This window comes from Diceros bicornis, chromosome 36 (genome assembly GCF_020826845.1).
Source record: "Diceros bicornis minor isolate mBicDic1 chromosome 36, mDicBic1.mat.cur, whole genome shotgun sequence".
Classification (NCBI taxonomy): domain Eukaryota; kingdom Metazoa; phylum Chordata; class Mammalia; order Perissodactyla; family Rhinocerotidae; genus Diceros; species Diceros bicornis.
This window is the reverse complement of record NC_080775.1, coordinates 5,532,770-5,548,617: the sequence shown is the minus strand read 5'-3', so window position 1 is coordinate 5,548,617 and position 15,848 is coordinate 5,532,770.

Here is a 15,848-nt window from a genome sequence, read left to right as displayed (position 1 = left end):
GAGGATTTCTGTACTTGGTGGAGGTGATTCAAAGCAGCGTCTCGTTTCAGGCTGCTGGCCTAGTTTTTTCAGTTTCATTTATTTTTTTTTTTATTTTATGAAAAAATAAAGACTTCAAAACAAGGATGTTTGCTTTTCCTTATTAAAATAATTTATACAAATTATAGCAAACTTGGAAAATAAAAGGGAAAAATAGAAAGCAAAAATAACTCGTAATTAGCTCATTTAAAAATCCTTGAACTCTCAGTGCATTTTCCTTCATTATTTTCCTATAGAAATCTGAGATTGTATGTTTATTTAAAATATTGAAATAATCTTCAATATATAGATTGTGTACTTTGTTTTTTACCTTAATGTAAGTATTTCCCAAGCTATCAAATATTATTAAAAATTCAGTATGATATTTTGCTTGTTGTGAAACATTACCTCCTATTAATTTCTTTAATGTCTTAATCATCTGCTTATGTTGTGGCATTTTGATTAGTTCTTGTATATTTTGCCATTGATTAATTTATTCATTCAGCAAAATCCTTACTGAACATCGTTCATGTGCTAGAAATTGTTTTATCAGTGAATAAAATAGACAAGAATTAAATTAAAATGAGAAATGTCTTGAGATTACAGGCTAGTGGAGGAAGAAGACCATGAAGTAAATAGGGAGCACTGAGCTGTTAGAAATGCATAAGTGCCTGTGGGGAAATAATTCTGCACAGTCTCACATTTCTGTACACCTGATAAACAGAGACACCGAGTACCCTGCATTCCACATTTTGTGTTCAGGAGGTTTCTCCACCGAATAGCCTTGGAAGGTAGAGACAGTGACTCCCTCCAAAGAAACTGAAGGTATGTTTACTGTCCAGGAATATAAACAAAATATCTCCGTGAAGAGAAAGGGCCGGGATGCTCAGTGCTTGCTATAATCCATATGAGTTCCCTAGATACAGGTTTTCCTCCTGTGAGTCAACGTGCAAGTTCAAGTGTCATGCGGGCCCTTTCACTTCATCCTGTGGAAATGCAGGCTCAAGAACCTAGTACAGCAAACCTTAACAAGGGAAACATTTTCAGGATATATCCATGTATCAAATCCTCACTTTATAAACCTTAAACTTACACAAACTTATATGTCAACTGTATTTCAATAAAACTGGAAAAAATGCTGTTACTGTCACTACAGCTATTGCAGTGAGTTATAAACTATCCTTTTTCTCTGACTGAAAAGTTTCATGACTTCTACAAGCGTCCATGAAACTGTGGCAAATTAATTTTTTAATTTTATATATATATTTTTTACTTTTTTGTTTATTGCAGTAACATTGGTTTATAACATTGTAAAAATTTCAGGTGTACATCATTGTACTTCTATTTCTGCATAGATTACATCATGTTCACCACCAAAATACTAATTACAACCCATCACCACACACATGTACCGAATTATCCCTTTCACCCTCCTCCCTCCCCTCTTCCCCTCTGGTAACCACCAATCCAATCTCTGTCCCTATGTGTTTGTTTATTGTTGTTATTATCTACTACTTAATGAAGGAAATCATACGGTATTTGGCCTTCTCCCTCTGACTTATTTCACTTTGCATTATACCCTCAATGTCCATCCATGATGTCACAAATGGCTGGATTTAATCGTTTCTTATGGCTGAGTAGTATTCCATTGTGTATATATACCACAGCTTCTTTATCCATTTGTCCCTTGATGGGCACTTAGGTTGCTTCCAAGTCTTGGCTATTGTGAATAACGCTGCAATGAAAACATGGGTGCATGTACCTTTGCAAATTGGTGTTTTCAAGTTCTTTGGATAAATACCCAGCAGTGGAAGAGCTGGATCATATGGTAGTTCTATCCTTGATTTTTTGAGGAATCTCCATACTGTTTTCCATAGTGGCTGCACCAGTTTGCACTCCCACCATCAGTGTATGAGAGTTCTCTTCTCTCCACATCCTCTCCAACACATGTTGTTTCCTGTCTTGTTAATTATAGCCATTCTGACGGGCGTGAGGTGATATCTCATTGTAGTTTTGATTTGCATTTCCCTGTTAGTGATTTTGAACATCTTTTCATGTGTCTGTTGGCCATCTGTATATCTTCTTTGGAGAAATGTCTGCTCAGGTCTTTTGCCCATTTTTTAATTGGGTTGGTAGTTTTTTTGTTGGTAAGATGCATGAGTTCTTTATATATTTTGGAGATTAAGCCCTTATCAGAAGTATGGTTTGCAAATATCTTCTCCCAATTGTTAGGCTGTCTTTTCATTTTGTTGATGGTTTCCTCTGCTGTGCAGAAACTTTTTAGTTTGATGTAGTCCCATTTGTTTATTTTTTCTATTGTTTCTCTGGCCCGGTCCGACGTGGTGTTTGAGAAGATGTTGCTAAGACTGGTGTCGAAGAGCGTACTGCCTATGTTTTCTTCTAGAACTTTCACAGTTTCAGGTCTTACATTCAAGTCTTTAATCCATTTGGAGTTAAATTTTGTGTATGGTGTAAGGTAAGGGTCTACTTTCATTTTTTTGCATGTGGCTATCCAGTTTTCCCAACACCATTTGTTGAAGAGACTTTCTTTTCCCCATTGTATGTTCTTGGCAACTTTGTCAAAGATTAGCTGTCCATAGATGTGTGGGTTTATTTCTGGACTTTCGATTCTATTCCATTGATCTGTATGTCTGTTTTTGTGCCAGTACCATGCTGTTTTGGTTACTACAGCTGTGTAGTATATTTTGAAATCAGGGAGTGTGATACCTCCAGCTTTGTTCTTTTTTCTCAGGATTCCTTTAGCTATTCGGGGTCTTTTGTTGTTTCATATAAATTTTAGGATTCTTTGTTCTATTTCTGTGAAAAATGTTGTTGGAACTTTGATAGGGATTGCATTGAATCTATAGATGGCTTTAGGAAGTATGGACATCTTAACTATGTTAATTCTTCCGATCCAAGAGCACGGAATATCTTTCCATTTCTTTGTGTCTTCTTCAATTTCTTTCAGAAATGTTTTATAGATTTCAGTGTGCAGATCTTTCACCTCTTTGGTTAAGTTTATTCCTAGGTATTTTATTCTTTTTGTTGCAATTGTAAATGGGATGGTATTCTTAATTTCTCTTTCTGCTACTTCGTTTTTAGTGTACAGAAATGCAACTGATTTTTGTATGTTGATTTTGTATCCTGCAACTTTACCATATTCGTTTATTACTTCTAAAAATTTTCTGGTGGATTCTTTAGGGTTTTCTATATATAAAATCATGTCATCTGCAAATAGTGACAGTTTCACTTCTTCCTTTCCAATGTGGATCCCTTTTATTTCTTTCTCTTGCCTGATTGCTCTGGCTAGGACTTCCAGTACTATGTTAAATAGGAGTGGTGACAACGGGCATCCTTGTCTGGTTCCTGTTCTTACAGGGATACCTTTCAGTTTTTCACCATTGAGGATGATATTAGCTGTGGGTTTCTCATATATGGTCTTTATTATGTTGAGGTACTTTCCTTCTATACCCATTTTATTCATAGTTTTTATCATAAATGGATGCTGGATCTTGTCAAATGCTTTGTCTGCATTTATTGAGATGATCATGTGATTTTTATTCTTCATTTTATTAATGTGGTGTATTACGTTGATTGATTTGCGAATGTTAAACCATCCCTGCATACCTGGAATAAATCCCACTTGATCATGGTGTATAATCATTTTAACGTATTGTTGTATGCGATTTGCTAGTATTTTGTTGAGGATTTTTGCATCGATGTTCATCAGCGATATTGGCCTGTAATTTTCTTTTTTTTTGTGTTGTCCTTGTCTGGTTTTGGTATCAGGGTAATGTCAGCTTCGTAGAATGAGTTAAGGAGCTTCCCCCCCTCCTCAATTTTTTGGAAGAGTTTGAGAAGGATAGGTATTAAGTCTTCTTTGAATGTTTGGTAGAATTCACCAGGGAAGCCGTCTGGTCCTGGACTTTTACTTTTGGGGAGGTTTGTGATTACTGTTTCGATCTCCTTACTGGTGATTGGTCTATTCAAATTCTCTCCTTCTTCTTGATCCAGTTTTGGAAGGTTGTATGAGTCTAAGAATTTATCCATTTCTTCCAGATTGTCGAATTGGTTGGCATATAGCTTTTCATAGTATTCTCTTATAATCTTTTGTATTTCTGAGGTGTCTGTTGTAACCTCTCCTCTTTCATTTCTGATTTTACTTATTTGTGCCTTCTCTCTTTTTTTCTTGGTGAGTCTACTTAAAGGTTTGTCAATTTTGTTGATCATTTCAAAGAACCAGCTCTTGGTTTTATTAATTTTTTCTATTGTTTTTTTGGTCTCTATTTCATCTATTTCTGCTATGATTTTCATTATTTCCCTTCTTCTACTGATTTTGGGCTTTGTTTGTTCTTCTTTTTCCAGTTCTTTCAGGTGCATTGTTAGATTGTTTATTTGAGATTTTTCTTGTTTGTTGAGATAGGCCTGTATCGCTATAAACTTCCCTCTTAGAACCGCTTTTGCTGTATCCCATAAATTCTGGCATGTCGTATTTTCATTTTCATTTGTCTCCAGGTTTTTTTGATTTCTTCTTTGATTTCTTCGTTAACCCAGTCGTTGTTCAGTAGCATTTTGTTTAATCTCCACGTATTTGTGGCTTTTCTGATTTTCTTCCTATAGTTGATTTCTAGTTTCATACCGTTGTGGTCAGAAAAGATGCATGGTATTATTTCAATCTTCTTAAATTTATGGAGACTTGTTTTGTGGCCTAATATGTAATCAATCCTGGAGAATGTTCCATGTGCCTTTGAAAAGAACTTGTATTCTTCGGTTTTTGGATGGAATGCTCTGTATATATCTACTAGGTCCGTCTGTTGTAGAGTGTCGTTTAAAGCCAATGTTTCCTTATTGATCTTCTGTTTGGATGATCTATTCGTTGGTGTAAATGGAGTGTTCAAGTCCTCTACTATTATTGTGTTACTGTCTATTTCTGTTTTTAAGTCTGTTAATAATTGCTTTATATATTTAGGTGCACCTACATTGGGTGTGTAGATATTTACAAGTGTTATATCCTCTTGTTGGATTGTTCCCTTGATCATTATGTAATGCCCTTATTTGTCCCTTTTTGCAGTTTTTGTTTTAAAGTCTATTTCGTCTGATATGAGTACTGCTACCCCAGCTTTCTTTTCATTGCCATTTGCATGGAGTATCTTTTTCCATCCCTTCACTTTCAGTTTGTGAGTGTCTTTAGGTCTGAAGTGTGTCTCTTGTATGCAGCATATATATGGGTCTTGTTTTTTTTATCCAGTCAGCCACCATATGCCTTTTAATTGGAACATTTATTCCATTCACGTTTAAAGTAGCTATTGATAAGTATGTACTTACTGCCATTTTTTAACTTTTTTTATTTCTCAGTCTTTTAGTAGTTCTTCTCTGTTCCTTTCTTCTTCTATGCAGAATTGATGGTCACTTTAGTTTGACCTCTGTCTGAAAGGTGTACTCTTTAACTCCCCTCCTCCCTCATGTTTTTGATATCATATCTAACCTCTTTGTTGTGCATTTGTATCCATTACCTTCTAATCATGGAAATAGATAATTTTTCCTATTTGTGGTCTTTTCTTTTCCCCTTAAATCAGTCCCTTTATCATTTCTTGTAACACTTGTTTCTTGGTGACAAACTCCTTTAATTTTTGCTTATCTGGGAAAATTTTGATCTCTCCTTCCATTTTGAATGATAACCTTGCTGGGTAGAGTATTCTTGGCTGTAAGTTTTTTCCTTTTAGCACTTTAAATATATCATGCCATTCTCTTCTAGCCTGTAAGGTTTCTGCTGAGAAGTCAGCTAATAGCCTTATGGGGTTTCCTTTGTACGTAACTTGACATTCTCTTGCGGCTTTTAGGATTCTCTCTTTATCTTTAATTCTGGACATTTTGATTATGATGTGTCTTGGTGTGGGCCTCTTTGTGTTTATCTTGTTTGGGGCTCTCTGTGCTTCCTGTACCTGGATGTCTGTTTCCTTCCTTAGGTTAGGGAAGTTTTCATCTATTATTTCTTGAAATAGATTCTCTGACCCCTTGTCTCGTTCTTCTCCTTCCGGGACACCTTTAACACGGATGTTAGTGCGCTTGATGTTGTCCCAGAGGTCCCTTAGACTGTCCTCAGTCGTTTTAATTCTTTTCTCTTTTACCTGTTCACCTCGGGTAATTTCTTCTAGTCTTTCGTCCAGCTCACAGGTCCGTTCTTCTGTATCCTCTACTCTGCTTTTGAGTCCCTCTAATGAATTTTTCATTTCCAGTATTGTATTCTTCATTTCTGATTGGTTCTTTTTTATGTCTTCCATTTCTTTGTTGACATTCTCACTGAGTTCATCTATTCTTCTCCCCAGATCAGTGAGCATCCTTAACACTCTTAGTTTGAACTCTCTGTCAGGTAGGTTGCTCATTTCTGTTTCACTTAGTTCCTTTTCTGGGGTTTTGTCCTGTTCCTTTACTTGGAATGTATTCTTTTGCCTCTTCATTTTTCCTCTTTCCCTGTGCTTGTGTCTACGTATTAAGTAGGTCAGCTACGTCTCCTGCTCTTGGATAGGTGACTTTATGTAAGTGATGCCTTAGGAGGCTTCCAGTGTGCTTCCCTCAGTTCTCAATGTTCCAGGGGTGACCCCTATGTGGGCTACATGTATCCTTCTGCTGTGGCCTGTTTGCTCTCCCTGTAGGCGCCCAGGGAGGCTGAGTTATGCTCCTGGCCAGCTGTTGTAATGCTCAGCTGCTTGTAGTTGTTGTGGGCCCTTCAGTCTCTTTATCAGGTGTGGGGAGCCCCAGCACAGTTGGCTGCAAGTTCCAATACCACATTTGTGTTGCAGTATTTCTTTTAAGTGAGTAGGCCCCCAGTGTGGCAGATTGTTAGGCTCAGGGCCTTACAATTGCTGTAAGCCTCTAGCCTATTAGGTCTCTTGTCAGCTCGCTGAGGATTGCAGCTTGGTGGGGCTGGCCTCAGGCACAGGAGCACCCAATTGTTTCAGGTTTTGGAAGGTGGAGCAAACCTCCTATGTGGGTCTTTGAGAAGCACAAGTCTTCTGCAGCTGAGAAGCCCTGTTGCCCACAGGTCCACACACACAGTCAACACAGTCCTGCCCCGTGTGAGCGCCCCGACCTCCCCAAGCGGACCCAGTCTCTCCACGGCAAGAACCCCACACACTCTGCCACCGCCCCACACTCTCCACCCGCTCCTTGTGCACACCCTGCCCCGCTCAAGTCGGCTCAGTTGCCAGGCTGCAGAGAATCCAGTCACCAATCTATGCAGGCCCAAAGTTGCCTGAGGGCTTGTTGTTGGGTGGGGCCAGTCTCTAGGGTGGGCTGCCTGCCCTGGCTGAGCTGGATTAAATCAGTGCTCTATTGGGTGGGGCAGACCCTGGGCTAGCAGGCCTCAGGGAGAACTCCAATGGTGTCTGTGTCAGCACGCCCACACCAGGCCACAACAATGCCCTAGTCCCTGGAGAGGTCTCACCCCTCACCGAGATGCACTCAGGGCCTATTAGGTGAGTCTCTTGTCACCAAAGCACTGTACACCTTTCTTTCTGGTGATTTTAGGATGCTTCCTGAAACGGGTGAGTTTGCGCGCGGGCCCTTTAAGAGCCAGTTTTAGTTTCTTTGTGAACCGGGTTTTCTGGGGGTGCTCCCCAGTGTTTTAATAGCAGGCACAGTCAGATATTATGCCGCTGGTCTCGATTGTGCTGGGTCCACAATATGCCCACAGCGGGGGCGCTCCTCGGCTCAGGGCCCCTCGCCTCAAGGGAGGCTGCGTACCTGTGAGCTGCTCCCGGCGGCCGTGAAGCTGGCGGCTTGTGAAGGCGGCGTTTTTCCTCTCCAGAAGGGAGTCTCTGCCTCTTCCACCTCAGTTAGGATTGTCCGTTGTTGCAAGAGTTCCTCTCATCCAGTTTTCAGTTCTGTCTCAGGGGTAATTTTTCCACGAGTACTTGTAAATTGGCTGTATCCACGGGTCGAGGTGAGTTCGGAGTCTGCTTACGCCGCCATCTTGACTCTGCCTCCTGTGGCAAATTAATTTGTTAACTTGAGTCAGGTTAAAATCTTAGATTCTTCCTGATGCTTGACAGAATATATGCAGAAAAATTAAGCAGGCATGAAAAGAGATAGTGGTGGGCAGTGGGAGCATTAGGTGCTATTTTAAACAGGACGATGAGAGAAGTCTTCACTGAGAAGGTGTTTGAGCAGATATTTGAATGAGACAACAGAGTGAGCTATGTGGATGTGTGGGAGAGTATTCCTGGACATGGAATAGAAAATGCTAAGGCCAAGAAGAAAGAGTGTTCCTATAATACTTAAGTGACAGCAAGTAGGCTGATGTTGGTGATGTTTAGTGAGCAAGGGAGATAGTAGTAAAAGATAAGGTCCAGATTTGCAATAAGGTGTTGGTTATGTCATGCTGGCTTTTGAAAGACTTAAAAATTTTTTATGATAGAAATGGAGAATGATTACATAGTAGCTACATGAGCTGACATGTTTTAAAGGCATCAGTCTGGATGTTATGTTGAGAAGAAAAAAGGGCAGAAAACCCTCTATTAGGGCTCTTTACAAAAATTCATGTGAGAGATGATATTGGCTTGGACAATCATATGATTAGTGAACGTGGTCAGAAATTCTTAAGAAGAGGGATGTATTTTAAAAGTAGAGTTAAGAAGAATTTCTAACATTTTGAATATAAGGGAAAAGGAAAATATTGAGTCAAAGTAGACTTCAGACATTTTGAGATAAGGAATTGTAAGGAAGGAGTTGCCATTTGCTGAGATGGAGATGATGAGGAGGAGCAAATTTTTGTGGGAAGATGATGAATTTAACTTTAGACGTGTATGTTTGACAGCCTATTAGGTATCCAGGTGAAGATGTTGTGTAGACAGTGGAACACAAAAGTCTACAGGGAGAGGACACGTCTAGACCAAAGATAAAAATTTGGGATTGGAAAGAATATGGTTGTCATTTTAAAGCCACAAAGGCAACTGATCAGAAATTAGATGAGTGAGTGTGGACATAGAAGAGAAGAGCCATGAGGGATCCCATCATTAAGAAGTTGTTTAAAAAAGTCAAAGAATCAACAAGGAAGGTTGTGAAGGATGGGTAGTGAGCTATAAGGGAAAGCAGGAGATTGTTTTGTCTTGGAAGACAAATGAAGTATTTCAAGGAGAAGAGTCAAATGCTACAAACACGACAAGTAAGATAACTGAAAACTGACCATTGTATTGGAATCTAACATTCAGAAAGTAGTGTGATCAGAGCATTAGTTGGAACAGGGAAGCGTTACACAATAGCCCATCACACTGGGGATGTTAAACCCTTAGAAAGAGAGAAGCACGTAAGTGTTCTTTTAAGGCTGACATTATCTTAACACAAGTATCTTACCCATTTCTCAGTACACTCCCTTCATGGTTTTGGTTTACAATTCCTTCCCAGGATATGTTGACATCATCCTTGTTCATGCAGACAACTCAAGCTTCTCAGTGTTCTGATGTACTCAACGTCTAAGAGTTTCTACTTGTACCTACAGTACATGAGGTAACTACTCCCATGTTTACTTCTTAGAACAGCTTAATCTATGAAATCTTAACTTTGACAAATTCCACCCAGTTCAATTTTCATACTCTGGTTTCTACTACACCTCAACCCATTAGGTTCCTGATTCATCATGAACTGTAGTCACTGAGTCTCCTATTCCCCTTCTAATCCTTTCAGTTCCCATAGAAGTTTACATACACTAATTGCAATAAATTGAAATTGCAATAAATTGAAATCTAATCAGACATCACTCATTCTCTCTACATTTCTCCTTTAAGCACACTGGTGCTGGGTGAGGCCTCTTAGCTTTTTCACCTCTTAGTCCCTCCTGGTGCCAATCATACAGGGCAAATGTCTCCACAACTAAAACAATGGCTCTGCTTTTATTTGTGTGGACCCTTTTATCTGAAGCTGAGACCCACACCCATCAGAGATTTGTATTTGTTTGACCATAGTACAGCGTAGGTATACATATGTTTTAAAAGCTCCTGGGGCAGATCTAAGTGTGGCCAAGATCTGAAATGTCTAATCTAAAGACCGTCAGGTTCTCACTGTGATTACAGTGGTCAAGGTGTTTGCATTCCAAACACACATTGTACTCCAAATGGTTTGTTTAGGTCACACATGTTCACTCCATTGCCCTTGATATGTAATCACCTTGCGAAGAGGACCGTGACCCACTCCTGGCCAGTGACACATAGGAGGAACTGGGCTGCAGGGCTTCTAAGAGGGGTTCCCTCACTTCTTAACACGGGCAGTCTCTCTCCTTCGACTGGATATGCCCTATTGAGATGTGATGTCTGAAATTGCAGCACTGTCTTCACCCATCCCAAGGATGATGTCAATACACAGATGAAGGAAGAACCAAGAGAGTATTGTAGAAGATCTGGACCTCCTGTGGCTCACCCAGAGGTGGCCCTTCCTCTTGACTTCTTATTATGGAGGTAACACATTCCTGTGGCGTTTAAGCCAATTTGAGATAGGTTTTCATGACCCAGTTGTATTCTAACCAAATCATCCATAGAAGTTAATAATTTTCTCTTTACAACTCCCTGCACTGTGTACCAGCCAGAGGTTTCACAATCTGTGGAAATTGCTGAGTCATCCTCTGAGAGGAGGAGCCCCAGTGGATTCCAAGGGTTTGATGATAGAACTGTGAAAATTTTATTAAAATGAAAAGATGACACAGAAGAGACAGTGATCCCCAAAAGAGTTTCAGCTTCTCCTTCACTCATCTTCAGGTTCCATTCAGGGCACATTTTGCTCTTCAGACAGAACCCCTCTGACACAATAGTGAGTGAAGTAGATTTTACTTCATAGTCTATGGGTTATGAATCTCATCAAACACCATAATTCAAACTTTGTGAATATCTCCTTAAACATCTCTGTTTTTCCCCAAAATTCCTCCCAGGGCAACAACAGTGCCTCAGATCCCCTCTCCACCCTCCATCCCTTCCATCTCTTCCCATATAGAGCGTCTACCATCCCCTGCCTTTTCCAAAGCAATGAAGTCTTACCTTTGGCTTGCATAGCCCCTTAGACCCACACACCACACCCATAAGCCTGTCTCAAGCTCAAGTATACTCTATTTTTGTTCCCATAGAATACTATATGACCCCACTCTCCTCCCAGAGAATTCATTAGACAAAACAGGTCACTTCCTGGGGACAAGTACTACTGGCAGCATAATTAAAAAAAAGTCAATATCCTCTTTGCTGAGCAAATATTTGATGTTCTCTGTACACTGATATTTCTCTTGTATGGAATGAGTAAGGAGAAAATCAAGCAATTATTGACTGGTGAACACGAACAATACCTATTTATAACTCCCCTCTTCTCCCTCTCCTCCAGGACTGGGAAATCCTGAGGTCTCTTGACATACTGTTTTCTTCTTCAGCCTCATTGTATAAACTGGGGAAAATTTGAATCTCCACCAACTCCACTAACCCAGACTGGTCAAGGACAAGCCCCAGTGGACCAGCCAGTTCCTCCAGTGAAATTAGGGAGGCTGGATGATTCTAACTGGTCATTGGTTGAATAGGGGAAAGTCCAGGCTGGTCCCTCTGTGATACATAATCTATCCTACAAGTTAGAGCCTGCCCTAACCTTCCCAAAGGAAAAGCACACCAAGAGTCAGGCCCTGTCTGTCCTTCCCTCTATGTGGCTGGGTCTGGTGAAGGCAGAAGTCACTGTGTCCCAGGCTTTCCCTCTTGCTTCCAGTCTCCACAAGATGCCTTTCCTTCCCACAACCAACACAACTTCTCGAAGTCTTAGCTGTCCCTGCTTGTTCTTTATCTGCACAAGTGGGACCAGCATGTTATGGAGGGGGTGACATTAGTGCCTGATAGCCATGGTCCTACTGTTTGTAATGAACCCCTCCATATGGCAACAAACTAGAGAGTGTAGCTCCTGGCTTGCTCAAGGAGTCCTCAGTGGCAGTGAACTTGGTTCTTCTGGTATTTCCCTAAACACAGTCTCCTCCAGTCCAAGCCCAACTGGAGCCAAATCCCCATAGAGGTCTTGTTACCCACAGGTAGCCTTGGTTACTTCCCTGGTTGTTTACTTCTAAATCCCCAGGTGGGCCCAGGAATCTGAACTTTTATAAAAGCTTCAGAGGTGGGTTGAATGTAGCTATTTTGTAGACTGGTGTTTGGAAAGTCCTTTTAAAGTTGTTGAGTAGTTTATGTTTTTTTTTGTTTTTTTTGAAACATCTAATAATGCCTACGAGGTATGTTTTATAAAGCATTCTCTGAATCTCCTTTTTAAGGAATTTAACATCCCTGATGCAATGGGCTATTGTCTGACCATTCACTGTTCTAATATTTGTTTAGTTCACACTGCATTCTGAGTATTAGGTTCTAAAGTATCATAGGAAGGAAGCACTGGTTGGAATGAAGTCAAATTTTATTAATTCAGAGCAGGGTCCCATAGCACCAGGGTCAGGAGGTCAGTAGGGGTCCTTTTCTTAGTTGGTGCAGGCTGTGTGTCTCAGACCTCCACGCTGACAATGAGAATGGCAGAACAGCTTCCCACTAGTTCTCCAAAGGCACATCTGTTCTCTTTCAGAGTTTGTAGTTCAGGAAACTAAAATTCTTTCTTTATCTTCATTAAAGTTATAATCAGAAATTCTACCTATTCTATTCTATTAGAAATTTTACCTAATACTATTCTATTCTAACTCTTGCACATAGTTAACTGATATTCATTAATTATAAGGCAGCCCCAAAATATCATCTTGTCTATACTTAATGATGGAGACCCACTTATCAATATTGCTAACTAGGATAAAATCTGTTATACCCATACTATAATTCTACAGAAAATAAAGAGATTTGGAGCTTTGATCTTTCTTTCTTTTCATAAATTAATTAAAAGAACAACCACCATCCTTTCCTAAAACATGGAAAACTGACCGTGACTCAGGTCTGTGAAGGAGCAGAGAAAAATAGAAATAATTTTAATATTAATCCAGACATTTGCAACATGTATATCAACAGTATAATAAATATGGTGTTCACCACATTAGGATCTCATCCCCCCAGCACTTTCTTCTCTTTATTCAGAAGCTAATACTCAGAATGCAGTGTGACTGAAGTAAAGGTTATAACACAGTTATGGTCAGACAATAGACCATTGCATCAGAGGGTGTTGAATTCCTTAAAAAACAGAAACAGCTAACCCCAAACTGCTACTAGTAACACTATAGTTCCCCTTGAGTGTCTCTGGGTATTAAAATTAAGCAACATTCTGACAGAATACCAACCATTTGAATGAATGACTTCAGTGAGACAGACGGCAGGGGAGCTGAATAATCAGGAGGGCGACTAAGGAAGAAAATTCTGCAGGTTAAGTTCAAATAACATCCACAATCAGAGAGGGTACAAGGAAAGGTCAGGCTATGGAATACTAACTAGTATATTCTTGATCTCAGTGTCACCAATTTGTGGTCTGTATAATTGAGATCACGGATCATAAATCCTGAATCTTCCCAAGTTGAGGTAGTCACTGGAGCCAACCAGTTCTGGACAACCTCCTACTGATCATGAATGATCCTTGGAACTGCTAACCTGGTGACTCTCAGGGGGGTCATTACATGTGGGTACAAGAGTTCTACTGTGAGAAGAGAGGAGCTATACCTGGCTGTTGGGATATGGAGGGAAACCATTGAATGTGTACATTGCTTTGATTAACATTGCCATCCCAATATTAAGTCTTTCATTTATGAACCTGATTATCTTTCCATGTATTTGTCTCTTCTTTAGTTTATTTAAGCAAGTTTTCTAATTTTTACTGTACAAGTCTTTTGCCTCCTTAGTTAAGTTACTCCTAATTATTTTATTCATTTTCATACTATTATAAATGGAATTGTTTTTATAAATTTCCCCCAAAGATTGTTCATTGTTAGTGCATAGAAATGTAATTGATTTTTCTGTGTTGATTTTGTATCCCACACCCTAGCTGAGATCATTTATTAGTTCCAACCGTTTGCTGTTTGATCTTTAGGATTTTCTACATATAAGATCTTGTCATTTTGGAACAGAGATAATTTTACATTTTGCTTCCCATTTTGGATGCATGTTATTTCTTTTTCTTGTCTTTACTGTAACCAGAACTTCCAACACTATGCTGACTATGAGTGGAAAAGCAGGTAAATTTTTCATTTTATTGTTCTTAATAGAAAATGCTTTCTCTCTTTCCCTCTTCAGTATGTTGGTTGAGGTTTTTTCACATATGGGCTTCATTATGTTGAAGAAGATTCTTTCTCTTTCAAGTTTGTTGAGCGTTTTTTATGAGGAAACTGTGTTGAGTTTTCTCAAGCGCTTTTTCCACCTCAGCTGAGATGATCATGTGGTTTCTGCTTCATCCTGTTAATATGGTGCATGGCATTTACTAATTTTTGTATGTTGAACAACCTTTTCATTCCGCGAATGAATCCCACTTTGTCCTGGTGTAAAATTTTTAGTATGCTACCGAATTCAGTTTCTAACGTGTTTTTTTGAGAATTTTTACTTCTCAAACCTTATGGAATATTTGTCTTTAATTTATTTTCTCATAGTATCTCTGTCTGGCTTTGTATCCGGGTAGTGCTGACCTCTTATAATGAGTTAGAAAGTGTTCCCTCTTCTTCAATTTTCTGCAAGAGTTAAGAATAATTGTCTTAATTTTGCTTTAATGCTTAGTGGAGTTCACTAGTGAAGCAATCTGGTCCTGGGCTTTTCTTTGTTGGGAGATTTTTGATTACTGAATCAATATACTTAAGAGTTATAGGACTACTCAGCTTTTCTATTTCTTTGTGATTCAGTCTTTCAAGGGTATGTATTTCTAAGAATTTTCCATTTCATCAAGATTTCTCAATTTGTACACCTACTGTTGTTCACAGTACTCTCTTTTCTATTTTCTTGTTTATCTTCTGTATCGTAGTATTATCCATTATTCAAAGTGGGATATTGAAGTCTCCAATTAGTTTTGTAGTGGTGTCTATTGCTCTCACCAATTAAGTCAATCTGGTTTTGATATATTTTGGAGCACTGATGTTTGGTACATATATGTTTTTAATTGCTCTATGTTTTTTGTGGATTGACTCTTTTATCAATACATAAGAAAATTTTTTGGCTCTTGTAACAGTGTTGTCTTAAATCTTTTCTTCTCTGTTACTGGTACAACCACACCAGCTCTTTTTTGGTTGCCATACACGTGGAATATCTTTTACCATCTTTTCCTTTCAAACTATTGGTGTCCTTATATATAAAGTGAGTCTCTTACAGAGAACATACTTGACCTTGCTTTTTTTTAAATACATTCTGCCAATCTATACCCTTTGATTGGTGGTGTTTATTTACATGTAAAGTAATTACTGATGGGAAAAATTTACTTTTTATTTTTTTTCCTTTCTAACTTAAGTCCCTTATTTCCTCCATCACTACTTTCCTTTGTGTTTAGATGATTTTTGGTTGTGACATGTTTTGATTCCCTTCTTACTTTAAATTGTGTATATTCTATTATTATTTTCTATGTGGTTTTCATGGGGGTTACAGATAATATTGTAAAGTTGTAATAATCTATTTTGAATTGATATCAATTTAACTTCAATGCCATGCCAAAACTCTACTCTGATACAGTTCCATTCCCCTCTCCAAATTAATGTTATTGATGTCACTAATTTCATCTTTATACCTTGTCATATTAACATAGATATATAACTATTTTTATGCATTCTTCTTTTAAATGTTGTAGAAATGAAAATGTAAAGTTACAAACCAAAAGTGCACAATTTTATTTCTATCCATGTATTTACATCTACTGGAGTTCTTTACATCTTCATATGG